This window comes from Miscanthus floridulus, chromosome 19 (assembly GCF_019320115.1).
Source record: "Miscanthus floridulus cultivar M001 chromosome 19, ASM1932011v1, whole genome shotgun sequence".
Taxonomy (NCBI): Eukaryota; Viridiplantae; Streptophyta; class Magnoliopsida; order Poales; family Poaceae; genus Miscanthus; species Miscanthus floridulus.
In genome coordinates this window covers 57,044,151-57,059,240 of record NC_089598.1, presented here as the reverse complement: position 1 = coordinate 57,059,240, position 15,090 = coordinate 57,044,151, and the positions used below count along the sequence as shown (strand labels likewise).

Genomic DNA, 15,090 nt, shown 5'->3' with positions numbered 1-15,090 from the left:
CTCAAATTTAAAATCTAAATTTTTCAAATGACCTCGGATGGAGAAACAACCAAAATAAAAGTTGTATATCTGAAAAAGTTATAGAACTTTATAGTTGATAACTTTTTCATTTGAAATCATTTTGTCAAGGAAAACTACATTTGGATTTCTCAAATTTAAAATTTGATTTTTTTCAAACGACCTCGGATGGAGAAACAATCAAAATAAAAGTTGTAGATCTCAAAAAGTTATAAAACTTTGTAGTTGATAACTTTTTTTATTTGAGATCATCTTGTAAAAAAAACTACATTTAAATTTCTCAAATTTGAAATTCAAATTTTGTAAACGACCTCGGGAGGAACTACCAAAATGAAAGTCATAGATCTCGAAAAGTTATAACACTTTTTAATTCAGATTCAAATATGAGTATGAATATTTTGAATTTTCAGATGTTAATATAAAAGTTCAAATTCGCACTCGGATATTTACTCGATTAGCTTGATAGGGAGTATTAATTTAATTTGATTTAATTTGTTAAGACCATGAAATGCTTCAGTTAGATCGAGCTTTTTTGGTTCCGGCCTTTCTTTCCCTCCATCTTTTTTGGTTTCGTATACATTCTTCTCTCACGGGTAATATGATTTTTCACACCCCCACACTAATTATTGGGAAGTTTAATAGTGGCCCCACCTTTCTTAGAGACAAGCTAGAGGAAACCGTGTAAAATAGTATGAGAACTGCCCCCTAATTGTGGATCTCGTCTAACTCTCCCTATTGTGGTTCCTTTTCTATTTTCTCCCATTGCACAGCTCCATAACTCCCATCTCCCTCATCGTCCCTCCCTACGACGAACATGGTGTCGTACCTCACCCCACTGCAGCCATCCCCCCTGAATCGTTAGTTCAATCAATACCGACCTCACCACAGGCTCTCTACCCTGCTGGAGGTTCCGCTAGGATTTGAAGGGAATCCCGTCATCTCCTCAGTCCTCAGATTAATGCAGCCATCTGCTCTTTACCGTGCAGGAATTTCTTCATATCAGAGATCCATCGAGTCGGTGCCGCTAGGATCTGAAGGGAATCCTCGTCATCTCCTTAGATCAGTTCAGCCATTCTGCTCCAGTCGACGGTGCCAATCATGAGGTATTATCTCCTTTCTTCATACAGTCTTAGCAGGCGATTTGTATTTTACCTGTCTGTCATATCTCGAAACCCTAAATTCTCTTTGATCCTTTCATTCTTTTCGTCAAAATTTCCTTATCCCTGTCAGATTCTTGATCTGTTTTTTTTATTTTTTTAATAGACCATAGATTGTGATATGGTGGCCGTGCAGAGGTTCAATCAAATGCACCGAATTACCAATCCCTAACGTCCCCAATTCTTTTGTATGTTTCTTGATTGAACTGGTTTTTTTCATAGTGAATACTCTGAACTTCCTGTGTATATCTTCTGAATTTATTTCCTTGTGTGCAGATTTGCCTAAGTCAAAGGGTTAAGAAAGTAATCACAATATTGTGTTCTTGGCAAGGTCTGGCTACCTTAATTTTTTCCAAGATATATGATTTATTATTCTGCGAGAGCTCCTATTTCAGTTATCATGTATCATATGAAACTAACACAGTATCAATCTTGCAGATCAACAATCATAATCTTGGATATTTGGAATGGTGTGTTCTTTTAAACATATTTTTTTTTGGAGAAACTCTGCAAGAATCTGTTGCATCTGGTAGAACACTACTTCCTCAGCATCTGTTGGATAAAATACTAGGGACTAATTTTTTTCTTCACTAATCTTTGAAGTGTATATTGGGCTGGTAAACATGTTTGCAAATTGCAGTATGACTTCAATGTGCTAAGGTTGAGATATAATCCAACTCTGCAAGTCCAAGCATAGTATATTTAACATTTTCTGATTTAGATCAGGTTAGATTCTCGCACGTGTCCCACCTGCGTGGGATTTTTTTTGGCACCTACCAGTGGAGTTCTTGATTAGTAATATTTTAGTTTCTTTTTTGTTCAGGTGGATCAATCAAACGACCATATCCAGGATCCATAAAGCTAGATCAAAACACAGGTAGTAGCTATTTATTATCTCACATTTATTAATTTTCTATGGGCAACCATTCCTGTGTTCTAGATAAAAATTTCTGGATGGTTTCTTTCTTGATCAGATTGCATCTTATCAATTCCCTGGCGCCTGGACAATTAGTATTGTTGCAGTCTAGTCATATCACTTTGGACTAATATGAGATTAATTACATGCCAATTCAATGAGGTAGGACCTATTCGAATTTTTCTATGGGCACCATAAAATTTGATTTTATATTTGATATCCTTCTTTTTTTGATTTTGTACTATGCAAAGCTTTAGCTGGTAAAAGTATTTCACAATAGATTGTATCATATTAACCATAATATGGATTTGCTCTCTATCAGTGAAATTAATTGAGACTTTTGGATTAACACTATTATTTATAGCCTAATATTGCTAAAGAATTGTGTTGCAGATCTGCTGCTGCTACCAATCTGCATCCACGGTTTGTCAACAAAAGGAGCAAGGATATGACTATCCATTTTACTAGTAGATTCAAGATGTGATTTTTTTTGTTTACACAGATCTCATTTTTGTACTTGAGCTGATCCAAATGATAGAGTCGAGTCGACAGTTTCTGACCATCTAAAACTATGGCATTCTTAGTTTATATGGTACGAGAAAGGAGGGCTGTTGGGCTGGCATTCTAAGAGGGATCCCGTTATGTTTTACATTTTACTCCCATAGGAGCTTGTAATCTAAACAAGAATTGTGTCATGAATTATGTGGATGGTAGTCATTATAATGTAGCAAATTATTTATATCATATGGCTGTGTATGCTTATTTTCTTTGTGTTGCATGGTCTTGCATTTCTCATTAAATTGTACAGACAATATCTCTATATATTTGATTCAAAATTAAATAATTGTCATATTAATGACTAAATGGTTTATAACATTTCTATATTACTATATAACATTTCTATATTAGTAGACACAAAATATAAATGTGTTTGTGTATATTTTCTGGAAACGCAAAACGATGTTACTAGACAATGTATCTATATTGCTAGACACATAATATAAATGTATCTACTCAAACGTCTCTATACTTCTTAATACACAACATGACGTTATTACAAAACGTGACTACATTAGTACACACATAATACAAATGTATCTACTCAAACGTCTCTATACTTCTTAATACACAATACGACGTCACTACACGATGTGACTACATTATTACACACATAATATAAATGTGTCTATGAGAACGTCTCTATATTTCTTAGCACATAACGAAGCCCTGCTATATAATGTAACTACACAAATAGACACGTTATATAAATGTATCTATAAAAGTGTATCAATATGCGTAGGCATGCAACTAACGTCTCTACAAAACGTCTCTTTATCACCTTGACACGCTTAGAGAACTCGTCTCTACAAGTCCTGACACGGTCCATGCGAAGACGCTTCTAACACGCTTTATAAAAACGTGCCTACAATCTTGTAGAGACGAAATAAAATGTGTCTAACACATAAATAAAGCGTCACTACAGGGGGTATTTCTAGTAGTGCCAACTTAATGAAATTTAATGAGATTATACAGATAGCTACAATTCTATCAGCTTTGCTTGTCACAAGCTTGGGATCTTCCTCTTTTTCCTCCTTATCTCAGGCACTGCCTTAGAAACAAGCCTACCATCTAAAAGCTGCTCCTAAACAATTTGCCGAGGCTATCAGTCATCTAGTACAATAACAGCAATACTACTGCTTATCTAGCTAACCAAACGTATCCACATATGTAGTGCTACTATCAGACCACTATATGCACTTTGTAATAAATGGTCTGAATCATATGGAAATATTGTTCTTAATGAACAAATAGTAGCAACAGAAATGTCAGTAACCTATGTGCACTATCCACTACCTATGTGCACTAACTGAATGTCGAAGAAATATCTGAATCTACAGATATCACAGAAAATAGAGCCATGGAATGCAGATCAACAGGGAACTCGTCAGATTTGACTCCGAGGAACGGAACGGATGGGGCAAGCTTTTTTACAAATGCATAATCGCCTTGCGTTCGTCGGACTAGGAGAACGGGGTGGAACAGCCAAAATCAGGTCGGAACTAGGAACTAGAGCAATCCCCTTACCTCTGGAGCCGGCTCATCGGCTTGTGCGAGAACGCAGAGTAGGTAGAAGCCCCTTTTTCTGGAGCCGGCTGAAGGAAGAGGACGTGAGGAGAAGGGGGCTAGGGAAGAGGAGGTAGAAGCCCCAACGGCCCAACCAGCCAGCTCCTGCACCCCGGACGCCCTCCGCGTAGCTCAGACCGCCAATCCCACGGATCCAGCCGCTAGGACCTCAGATCCGGTCGCCACCGCATGGATCGAGCTGCCACTGCGCTTGCAGGACCGCGGTCCGGTCGTCACCGCTCGGAAACAGCCGCCCGGAGGGGAGGCGAGCCCAGACCAGCCACCATCGGATCTGGCCGACGAGCATGCGGATCCGGCCACCCCGGCGCTGAAACGGCAGATGGCCACAACGAAGCAGGTCGACAGATCGAACTGCAGTCACCAAGAGGAGGAGGGAGAAAGACGATGCGAGAGAGCAGCCGTCGCCGCGCCCCTGTGGCGCAAGGGGGGAGGGGGCGCGAGGGGGGGAGGCGTGGAGGAAGAGGAGGGCGGCTGCGGCGTCCGCTGGCCCGCTCACGCCAGCCGCCGTCACCCTGGCCACTACTCGCGTCGGGAGGGGGAGAGAGCGTAGAAGAGAGAGAGAGAGGGAAGGGGAAGAGAAGCTGGATAATATATTTCTTTTTTGACTGTGCTCTACAATATATAGTCAGAGGCATTTATAGGAGCGGCTGGTGATTGAGCCATCGCTACAAATAGAAACATCAGGGGCGGCTGGTGAGTGAGCCGCCCCTATAAATCAGACCCATTTGTAGGGGCGGCTCGTATCACCAGCCGCCCCTGCTGTTCCATTTGTAGGGGCGGCTGGTCTCTGGGCTCCCGAGCACGTCACTGTAGGGGCGGCTCCAACACCAGCCGTCCTTAAAAAATTTTTGTCCCGTTGCTACAAACCATTTTTCACGTAGTCATCTCAAGCAAGACATTAAGGGGGTGTTTGGATGAGAGCTTGGATATTTGTTGCCTGGCCTGGAGGGAGCCTGGAAGTTGCCTGTGCAGCGTTTGCTTGGAGCCCTGGTCTTCAGGCTGGACCAGGCAGCCAGCGCGCGCCCAGGCGACCGAAAATGGCTGCCTGGCTGCGGAGAGAAGTTGCCTGGTATCACGTTCACTTTAATCATCATGCTTTATATTTATATATAGTAATATATTTATACAATTAAACATAATACTAACTAAAACAAAATAGTACTTTTTGCTTTAACGAATCAAGTGGACACCTTCTTCCGCGTGAAATTTATTACATAAACAGAATGGAACTATAGAAGTATACTTGTCTTTTTGTCCTCTCTAATAAAACAATACAGAGATCTGCCATCGGAAATAATAATTTTGAATTAATTTTTTAATAAATAAAAATAATCTAAGTCAATTATTCTGGTAAAACACAATATAATAGTGTTCATTATTCATGTACATACAATCAAAAAAAATTCTCTCACATAACATTCTCAGGCATAGGCTTCCAACCAAATAGACTTTCTGTGATCTTGCCTCGCCAGGCAAAACTCATCAATTTTCTAGGCAATTTCCAGGCAACATTTTTACTAGGCAAGTCATCCAGACCTCCAACCAAACAGGCCCTAAAAGTTATGTTGAAGACCCACAAGACATGCTAGAATGAAATCTAAGACACTTAGAAGTATAAGCCTGGACACGAAGACACAAATAAAATTGAAGCTGAGACAAAGAGATGAATGAATTTGGCTCTTCATTAGCTTTTCAAAAAGTCCAAGATCTTCCAAATTGGAGTTCAAAGCTCAAAGTTATGCCCAAAATAATAAAGCAAATGAGCTTAAGCTGCTTATGGATGCCTCATGGATGAACCACCGAGCATGGTGGTTGGACCACCAAGCACAGCAGATGGACCGCCTATGGGACCACCGGGTGAAGATTGAAGTAGTTGTTGGAGCTCCTCACGGTAAGACCGCCAGCACCCGCAGTTGGACCACCAGGTTGAGCAGAGTGTGGTCCATGGACCACACTGTCCAATGACTATTTGGATGGGGAGCCTAAATATAACACCCCCCCCCCAAATATCGGACATTTGGAGTGTGGAGGAGTTGGGATAAAATCCAAGTAATTATATCTGATAGAGACAAGGTGTTTACTAGTTCCTTATGCTAAAAAAAGGTGTTTACTAGTTCCCTGTGGCAAGAGCTCTTTAAATTGTTTTTTATATAAAGGAATTGAATCCAGCTTCATCCCTTAGCACTAAGGGAATCAGACAACTTATTATAGAAGATTAAAGTATCATACACACATTCAATTTAAAACTCAACTCTAACATTATTCGGCCAACCAAAGGAAGCAAAGAAATGCATAGTCGCCACTTCAAGCTCCCGGCAAACTTGGTGAATATGTTCTTTGTCGCCATCACAGAGTTTTAACTATGCCAATGACATAACCCATGCATTCCTCTGAAAAAGACATGTAAAAAAGTTTTTGGCTGATATTTGTCAAAAACAACTTCATTCCTTGTAAGCCATATTAACCAACAAATGGCTGCACCTCCTACTAACAACAAAGAATTGTTTATCCCACGTCCTTATATGTACCATCTATGAAAGAGGTCAAAAACATCCAAAGGTGGTCTTATGCCTAAAACAATGTATACCCCACACCAAAGAAACTTTGCATAAAGACAATAAAAAAAACAAGTGCTGAATTGTTTCATTCTGATAACAGAAGGCACAAGGTATATCCCCATGCCAATTTTTCCTTGCTAAGTTATCTTTGGTTAAAGTAACCCCCTTTTAGGAACCATAAAAAATCTTTATTTTTAGAGGCAGCTTCATACGCCAAACATCCGTATTTACTTTGATCCCTGTGTTGACAAGGTGTCGATACATAGAATTTACTGTGAGTGAACCATTAGGTTTCAACAGCCAAAAGAAAGTATCCGTCTCATTATGTAAATTAATGTTCACAACTCTTGCAACAAGGCTATTTCACTCTAGCAGCTTATATTTCTATTAAAGCCCTTCTGAACCAAACATTAAGAGGAACTGTACTAAGAGTGTGTGCAACCGTAGCCTCCTTTTGGCGAACAATATTAAAAAGATTAGGATATTCCATTTTCAGCCGATGTCTGCCCAACCAAATATCTTCCCAGAACCTAATTTGGGATCCATCACCCAATTTAAACTTTCCTAGGCTAAAAAATTGGTCCTTCACACCCATCACGCTCATCCAAAATTGAGAATCTCCAGTCCTGCTCTTGTTTTGTATGTCTAGATTTTGAATTCCTAAACTGCACTGTTCTTTTTGGTTGGCAAAGAATAGACCACTTTGCTAGTCTATACTTTTTGTCTTGTTCAAATTGCTAGAAAAAACTTGATCTATAGTACTCAATTTTCTTGAGTATCCCTCTAGGTCCTTCCAAAAATTAAAAGAGAGCATAAATATTGGTAAACTGGACTGAACAGAATTGATCAACACTAGTCGTCCTCCCCATAGGTAACATTTTTCCTTTCCAACTAGACAACTTCTTTGAAATTATTTCCTCAACTCCTTTCCAATCTTTGTTATTAAGTTTTCTGTAATGCATTGGCAGCCTGAGGTATCAGAAGGGATATGTGCCCACTTTGAGGCCAAATAAATGTGAATATTGCAATTCACATTCTTTCGCTTTCCCAAAGCAGAAAAATTTGCTCTTGTGAAAGTTTATTTTTAGACCTGATAATTGCTCAAAAGTGCAAAGTAGTAGTTTCATATTCATTGCTTGTTCAATATCATGGTCTAAAAACAACACTGTATCATCTGCGTAATGCAAAATTGAGAGACCATCTTCGACCAAATGTGGAACAACCCCTTTGACTTGCCCATTTTCTTTGGCCCTAGCAATAATAACCGTTAACATGTCCACCACAATATTAAACAAAATCAAGGATAAAGGGTCACCTTGCCTTGGCCTGTTTTTCTTTGGAATACAAACCAACTTGGTCATTTACTTTTATGCCTACATTACCTCCTTAAACAAAAGCTTGTATCCAGCTACACCATGTTTGACTAAAACCTTACATTCTTAAAGTTTGTTAGAGAAAATCCCACTTAACTTTATCATAAGCCTTCTCAAAATCAATTTTAAAAATTAAACAATCTTGTATTTCTTATGCAACTCATGTATCACTTCATGTAGAATGATGTGGCACCTTCCATAATATTTCTACCTGGAAGAAAAGTTGTTTCTGAGGGTCTAATTATCTTATGTGCAACTAAAGCAATCCGCTTAGTGGCTACACAGGTAAAAGTTTTGAAACTCACATTAAGCAAACAGATTGGCTTGTATTGTTGTATTTGATTTGCCTCGTTAGTTTCGGGTAGCAAAATGACGGTTCCAAAATTTAAACTATGTAGAGGGAGACAACCCTTGTGGAAGTCATCAAGTAGGAAATCCCCTTTAACCACATTCTTGTTGTGCATGGTCCAAGCATGTCCTAACCAATGATCTAGTGACTACGATCTGCTGAATTTTGGTACAATACCACCTGCCATTCGACTATTGGTAAAACTCCCTTAAAGGTGTTGTATAGCTTTCCTCCAAATCATTTCAGCTTTGGTCTTGTAGTGCAATGTTCCAACCCTGATTTAGATGCCTAGCTTAAGGAACACTCTCTTATGACAAAAGTGATTCAACACAACCTAGCCCACACTCAAACCAGATTGAAGGATCAGGCTGACAAACATCGGATGGAGAAGGAATATGAAATTGGGGATTGGGTGTACTTGAACCTTCATCCATATATACAGATGTCTGTAGCCCATATGTCTAATTAGAATCAGAGTTACAAGTTCTTTGGTCCATATTTGATTATGGAATTAGTAGGCAAGGTGGCTTATAAACTTCAACTTCCCTCACATAGTCATATCCATCTAGTTGACCATGTGTCTCGGCTAAAGAAAGCACTGCCTTCTACAACAATAGTGAATCCTAATACTCCTCTTCTTTGTTTCATTGTTGGTAGACCTCTGGTGCAATTATTGGACATTCATCTTCATCACTGCAGCTTATCTACTACAACAATGGGTATGGTACAGTGGTCCAATCTGCCTGAAGACTCAACTACCTAGGAGAAACTTTAGGTGTTACAACATCAGTTTCTGCTAGCACCTACTTGTGTTCAAGCAGCGATTTAATAGGGGGGTTGTCACAAGCTATGTTAATTAGTAATGAGTCACTTAAAGATAGGCCATGGGCTTGAGATTGAATGCCTTGTAACAGGACAGTCTAGGCTTTGAGTCGCTCCTAGCCATTCGGCCTGGCAACTATGTAATACACATGGCACCCTACTAGGGAATTGACAATGATAAACTAAACTAAACTGCCTCCACATGTTGTTTTCTCTATCTCTCTCATTGTTCTAGTAAGCCACCAACACAATTACACTCGATCTTGTCGACACCTCGTTGGCGTAGGTTAGGGTCATTACACAATGGCCAGAGCATGTTCGAAGACTCCTAGAGGTAGTTGATGCCTTGTACTCATGGACAATGGGACAACAATGATGACCCGATATGATGGTGATAGTAGACGGGTGTTCTAACTCATCAACAACCATGTCACATTAGCTATTAGAAACATCGGAGGAGAGAAGGGCAGAGAGGTCAAAAGGTTCCTGGCTAGTCCTGATTTGGAACTTCTTTAGTATTGATAAATGAAGTCTTATAAGCCCCTCAACCACTTTGATACCTTAATAAACCGAGGCACTTCCTTTATTTGTTCTCTTATTCTTTATGTTATTTGCTAATGATTGTTCTCTACTGCTAGTGTTCATTTGGAACTTTTGAAGCATTAATAAAAGGAGGTCCTAGAAGTCATCAACAACTTTGATACCTTGATTAACTAAGGCACTTCATTTAATTATTCTCTTATTCTTTATGTGTTTTTTGACAATGATTGTTCTCTATTGTTGTATTTGTTATTTGCCAATGATGAATACTAAAAATATATTAAAATAATAATTTTATGAGATGATGATTGGTAGTGTTTCAATGATCCTTCATTGTTCATTTATGAAATAGTAGTGATAGCAATGTTACATATTTCACCAACATTAAATAATTTTTGAAATCATAACCAAGCATCATCTTCCATTGATAGGTATAACTTGGACAAAACTATATCCCTATGTAGGCAAGTTCCCTGTTAATTAATGTTAGCTTTTTTTGTTTGATCAGCAACAATCGTCACCAAGTCTTTCATTTCACATGGAATCCAGTTGCACATGTGCTTCTAAATGTGTTACTTGATGAACCAAGGGACATGTTACAATTATAAAAAGTAGGTGAAAATATATATGCAAGTTCATAATTATGTGCAATTATATATAGTGCATTTAGTCCAATTATTGTAGCACCTAGTTTTAAGAACAAAACCAGATACACACCATATGTGAGCCCAGAAAGTCAAATCTCACATATAGTTACAAATAAGGGTAATATCAATAGACAATGCTCAATATATAATGTACTTAGTATAAAGAATATAACCTTAGGTAGTAAACAGCGGAAAGACAACTCCGATCTTCGGGTGAAGACTCCAATTTCATAGGGACAACTGACTGGTTGATCACAAGCCTAATTCCTCCAAACTCGAACAATCTGGTACCCATACAGGAATTTTATCCAAATAATTGAAAAAAATAAAGCAAGTGTAAGTACATGTTGTACTCAACAAATATAACATGGGGTTCATAAGGCTCAAAAGGCTGACATTGGTTTAACTATGATTAGCTTTTAATGAGTCATCTTTTAGCAATTGGGTGGCAACAAGTTTATTCACAAGCTCATATCAACACATGATCAGATAAACATGAATAATGAATAACATAAACAATTAACCATTAATGGACATCTTTATCATCGGTATCATCCATGTTTATCATCTATTCCATAAATGTTCTAAGGCCGCTCGTGACCGTGAGCACAACTGATATACCAGTTTTACACTCTGCAGAGGTTGTACACTTTCACTATGAGTCGTGATTTACCCTTTTGATCGAGGCGGCCAACCTCTTGACCCACTACCAAGGAAGGTCGGCAGGGTTCACTATGAAGCCTTTCAAAGGTTTGTCTAACAAGTTAGGGCCGCTAGGTTTCCCCATCAATAAGCATGAACTCCCCTCCAACAAATGACTGACAAAAGACCAAGAAACCAAAATGCACTCAACCTTGCAGGCAAAGGTCATACCTGTCAGAGCCCCTCTTGCGCCATAAAGGTAACCACTAACAAACTAGAAAAGGTCCTCATACTGAGCTAAAGCTAGAGCCATGTAGCCCTCACAGTTGTACTATATGCCCCAGATGATCACTTACAGATAAGTCTTAGGAAGAGGAATCTAGAGCACCATAAAACAACCCAATGCTCTAGCCCCCTTATTCCATGTTGCTAAAAAGCATCTTTTAGTGTTTATTGCATAATTCATTAGTCAAGTTACAAGATCATGGTCTTTAATTGAGCACTGGCATCATACTATCCAATGCAACACCCCATAGGTATCAAGGTACAAGTACAAAAGACTAGGAAATCTTTAGTGGTAGTCAAGGTAGACATATGCAATATGAATTAAATGATTTAAGGTGTATAGGACAACAAGGAAGATCCCATGCTATACTTGCCTTAGACTCAGATCCTTCTTCTAGTCCAAACCTTCAATGGAACTCCTTGATCAACACGTAAAGCTCACCAACTGCACATGATCATAAAGCACCACACAAGCATCCGAACAAACATGCATATCATTCAACATAACTATATTAGAACAATACACTAATCTGTGAAAAAGAATTTGAAATCAAATCTACGTGTTGCTACGATCACACAGACACGAAAAGCACTCTAATCGGAGCTATGGTGAAAAAGATACATCTACCGATAGATTAAAAAGAAAACTATAGGCTTTATTTTAATTGCAAAACATATATAAGATACTTTAGAGAAATATCTAAATTATTTTAAGCCAAAATATATTTGTATTAGAAAACCAATATAAGATTAATCTTATTTTATTTACAAAATACAGAGGTAAAAAGCCTTAGTTGCTTTTAATTGAAAAGGTAGCTTCATATAGATTAATCAAATTACTATTTTATTCAAAATCTCTAAACATGCTAAACAATGTTACTAACATGTAAATTATGTCGTTACAAACCTAACGTAACTTGAACGGGTCAAATCGGAGTTAAAACGGAGAAGATATGGCTTAACGAAGATAGTGGCAATTTTGTAAATAGATGAAACTTGATTTTTGAATTTAAAATAAATAAAATCCAATTTTAAATCTACCCAAGGACTATGGGTACTATTTAAAGAAAAGGCAGGGGCTCTTCACCAAAATTGCAGGGACGGTGGGTTCTATTCTACAAAATGCGAGGGCTCTTTTGCAAAACGGACGGCGAAGGGGTATCTTCTAATCTTGGCTGTTGATCTCAGATCAGGCGGTGCAGATCAAATGGGGAAACGGGGGTCGCCGAAGCGGTGCTGTGCATGGTGGCGCCATGGCCAGGGAGCAGAGGACCTCACCGGAGTTCGTCGTTCTCGACGTCTTGGATATCATCGGTCAAAAAGAAAGCACGGGGAGAAAGAGGAAGACACGACGAACTCACCAAGGGCTTTTTAGAGGTCGAAGACGGGACCACGGTGTCGGGCAGCACGGTGGAGCGGACAGTGAGCTCCAATGAAGATTGGGCGATGCGGCACGAGCAAGCTAAAGCGAGAAAAAGAGAGAGAAGGGGCTCGGTGGCTTCGCAAGCTTGACATGAATCTCGAGATCGGCTTACGGTGGTAGCAGAGCGGCTAGGCAAGCACGACGATGGCGAGCTTCTTCTCGGCGAGATTCAAACAGCGCAATGACTCGGTTGGAGGCGATGCATCTTGCTCTAGGGCTTGGTAGGGAGGTGGCGCATAGTGCGGCTTGGTATTTATGGTCAGGAGATTGCGTGGGAGGCAAGGCAACGACGCAGGGCGAAGGCGGACTCACCGGCAGCGGTGTCTGGATCGAGCACGAGCTGGAGGAGGGAGATGGCTGACAAGCGGGGCCGGGCTATCAGCGGGCCAAGCGAAGGAGAGGAGGCGAGACACGTCCGAGTGTGGGCTTTGGCCTGGGTCGGCCCAAGAAGGGAGCACGGTGAAAAAGGAAGCAGGCCGCTAATGGGCTACGGAAGAGAAAGAGGAACAGGCCTATGGGCCAGAAATGAGACAGAGGATTTTTCATTTTCCAAATCCTTTTATATTTTTGTTTTCAAAACCAAATTCAATTATAAACCAAATGCAAATTCAAATAAACTTTCAAATATACTTTTTCAACTCAAATAAAAAATAGGAAATTTTAGTAGGCTTCCAAAAATAAATTTTACAACCCTTTTAAACTCTTTTATTTTCCAATTCTCTTTTTCTTTCTTTTCTTTCATTTTCAAAAGCATTTTGAATTTATTTTGAATTTTGGATTCAACCACTCATTGCAATAAATCAAATGCATCGGCATGTATGCACATCCATGTTGCTACTCCTTATGATGAATTTTAATAAAATGAAAAATATTCTTTTTCCTATATTTCATGTGCACAAAAATTCATAAATAAATTATTTTAATCCTATTTTCAAAAGTACAAATTTGAGGGTGTTACAATTATATAATATATATGTGCAATTAGCAAATTATATATGTTGGGTTCATAAACCCGGGGTCCCTCGAGGACCGGCTTCTGCGCCAAGGCTCGGCCCAAGAGTCTAAAAAACAACAGGGCAAAGGGGCGGTCCAACAACCAACCAGATGGCCAGGCCCAAGAAGAGCAACGCCCGCTCGTCGACTACTTTGGCCCACCTATTCGACTGGAGCACTCGATTCAGGCTACAGCCGTCTCCGGACAGCCTCCGATTGGAAGGCCTGCCCGAGCCCTACTTTCGACTCCAACCCCGCATCCCTCTGACCGGGGCTTGTAGAAGCCCTACTTCCAACTCCAACCCCACGTCCCTCTGACCGGGGCTTGTAGGAACCCTGCTCACCGCTCTTCTCCGACCGATGCACTCAGAGCCGACTGGAGCCATCCGACTAGGGACTCCCCGTTCGATAGGAACTAGAAGACGTGCGAAGAAAGACAAGACAAGGCTCACAAGTCAAAACCACTATACCAGGGACCATACCTTGCACAAAACAGTACTCTACAGCCACCCTGACACAAATAGTATTGTAGGCGCCGACATCTCCCTCCATAGTTTTGTAGGGGCCGCTAAAACTCCCATACGGTAAGACCCCCCACGTGTCTCTGACATCGATAGCGGTATGGGCACCAAGATTTACCATACCAGGTGAACATAGCTAGACTCCTCACATGCCTCTAGTCCACCATCTTGGAAAAAGGTAGCACGACCTCCCGAGTGCGTCTGACATTCTACAGCGACATCAACAGTGTTGTAGGCACTCACCATTATCTAGTACCCACCGGTGTGGGCAACAAGGCTCGGTAAGCGTGGACAACAAGGCTCGGTAGCATACGCATCCTTTCCCTCTCACTTGTAAAGCTGTCCCCTTCATCTATAAAAGGGGGTGCACTTCCTTCAACAAAGGGACAGACCGATTCCAGTAGATCAGAGTTCCTTAGATCGATAGCTCACAACCACAGAACCGCAAGGTTCAGACCTCAGGCATCCGCTTGAAAACTTAGCTCATAGCAAAGTTCCTGTCTCTCTCGGCCCTTCCGGTCAGAGCCGACCGGACCTCTTGTACACCCCATCTTTCTCTCTCTTGTTTGTAACCCCACTGCAGACTTTGAGCACCTAGGCTTAGGAATAAAGTCACCAACCAACCCCGACTAGACGTAGGGCACGTTGCCCGAACCAGTATAAATCCTGTGTCATTGAGTGCTAGGCCACCTCCAATCACA

General features: G+C 40.3%; 1 long non-coding RNA gene across 1 annotated transcript; it reads left to right on the top strand.

The window, feature by feature from the left end:
• Positions 1 to 716: 716 nt before the first annotated feature.
• On the top strand, positions 717 to 2,823 carry LOC136525146 (uncharacterized). The gene is made up of 8 exons (XR_010776438.1): positions 717 to 1,121; positions 1,282 to 1,363; positions 1,452 to 1,506; positions 1,614 to 1,704; positions 1,816 to 1,901; positions 1,999 to 2,052; positions 2,150 to 2,253; positions 2,485 to 2,823. It is a non-coding gene; the product is annotated as an uncharacterized lncRNA (long non-coding RNA).
• The last annotated feature ends 12,267 nt before the right edge of the window (positions 2,824 to 15,090 follow it).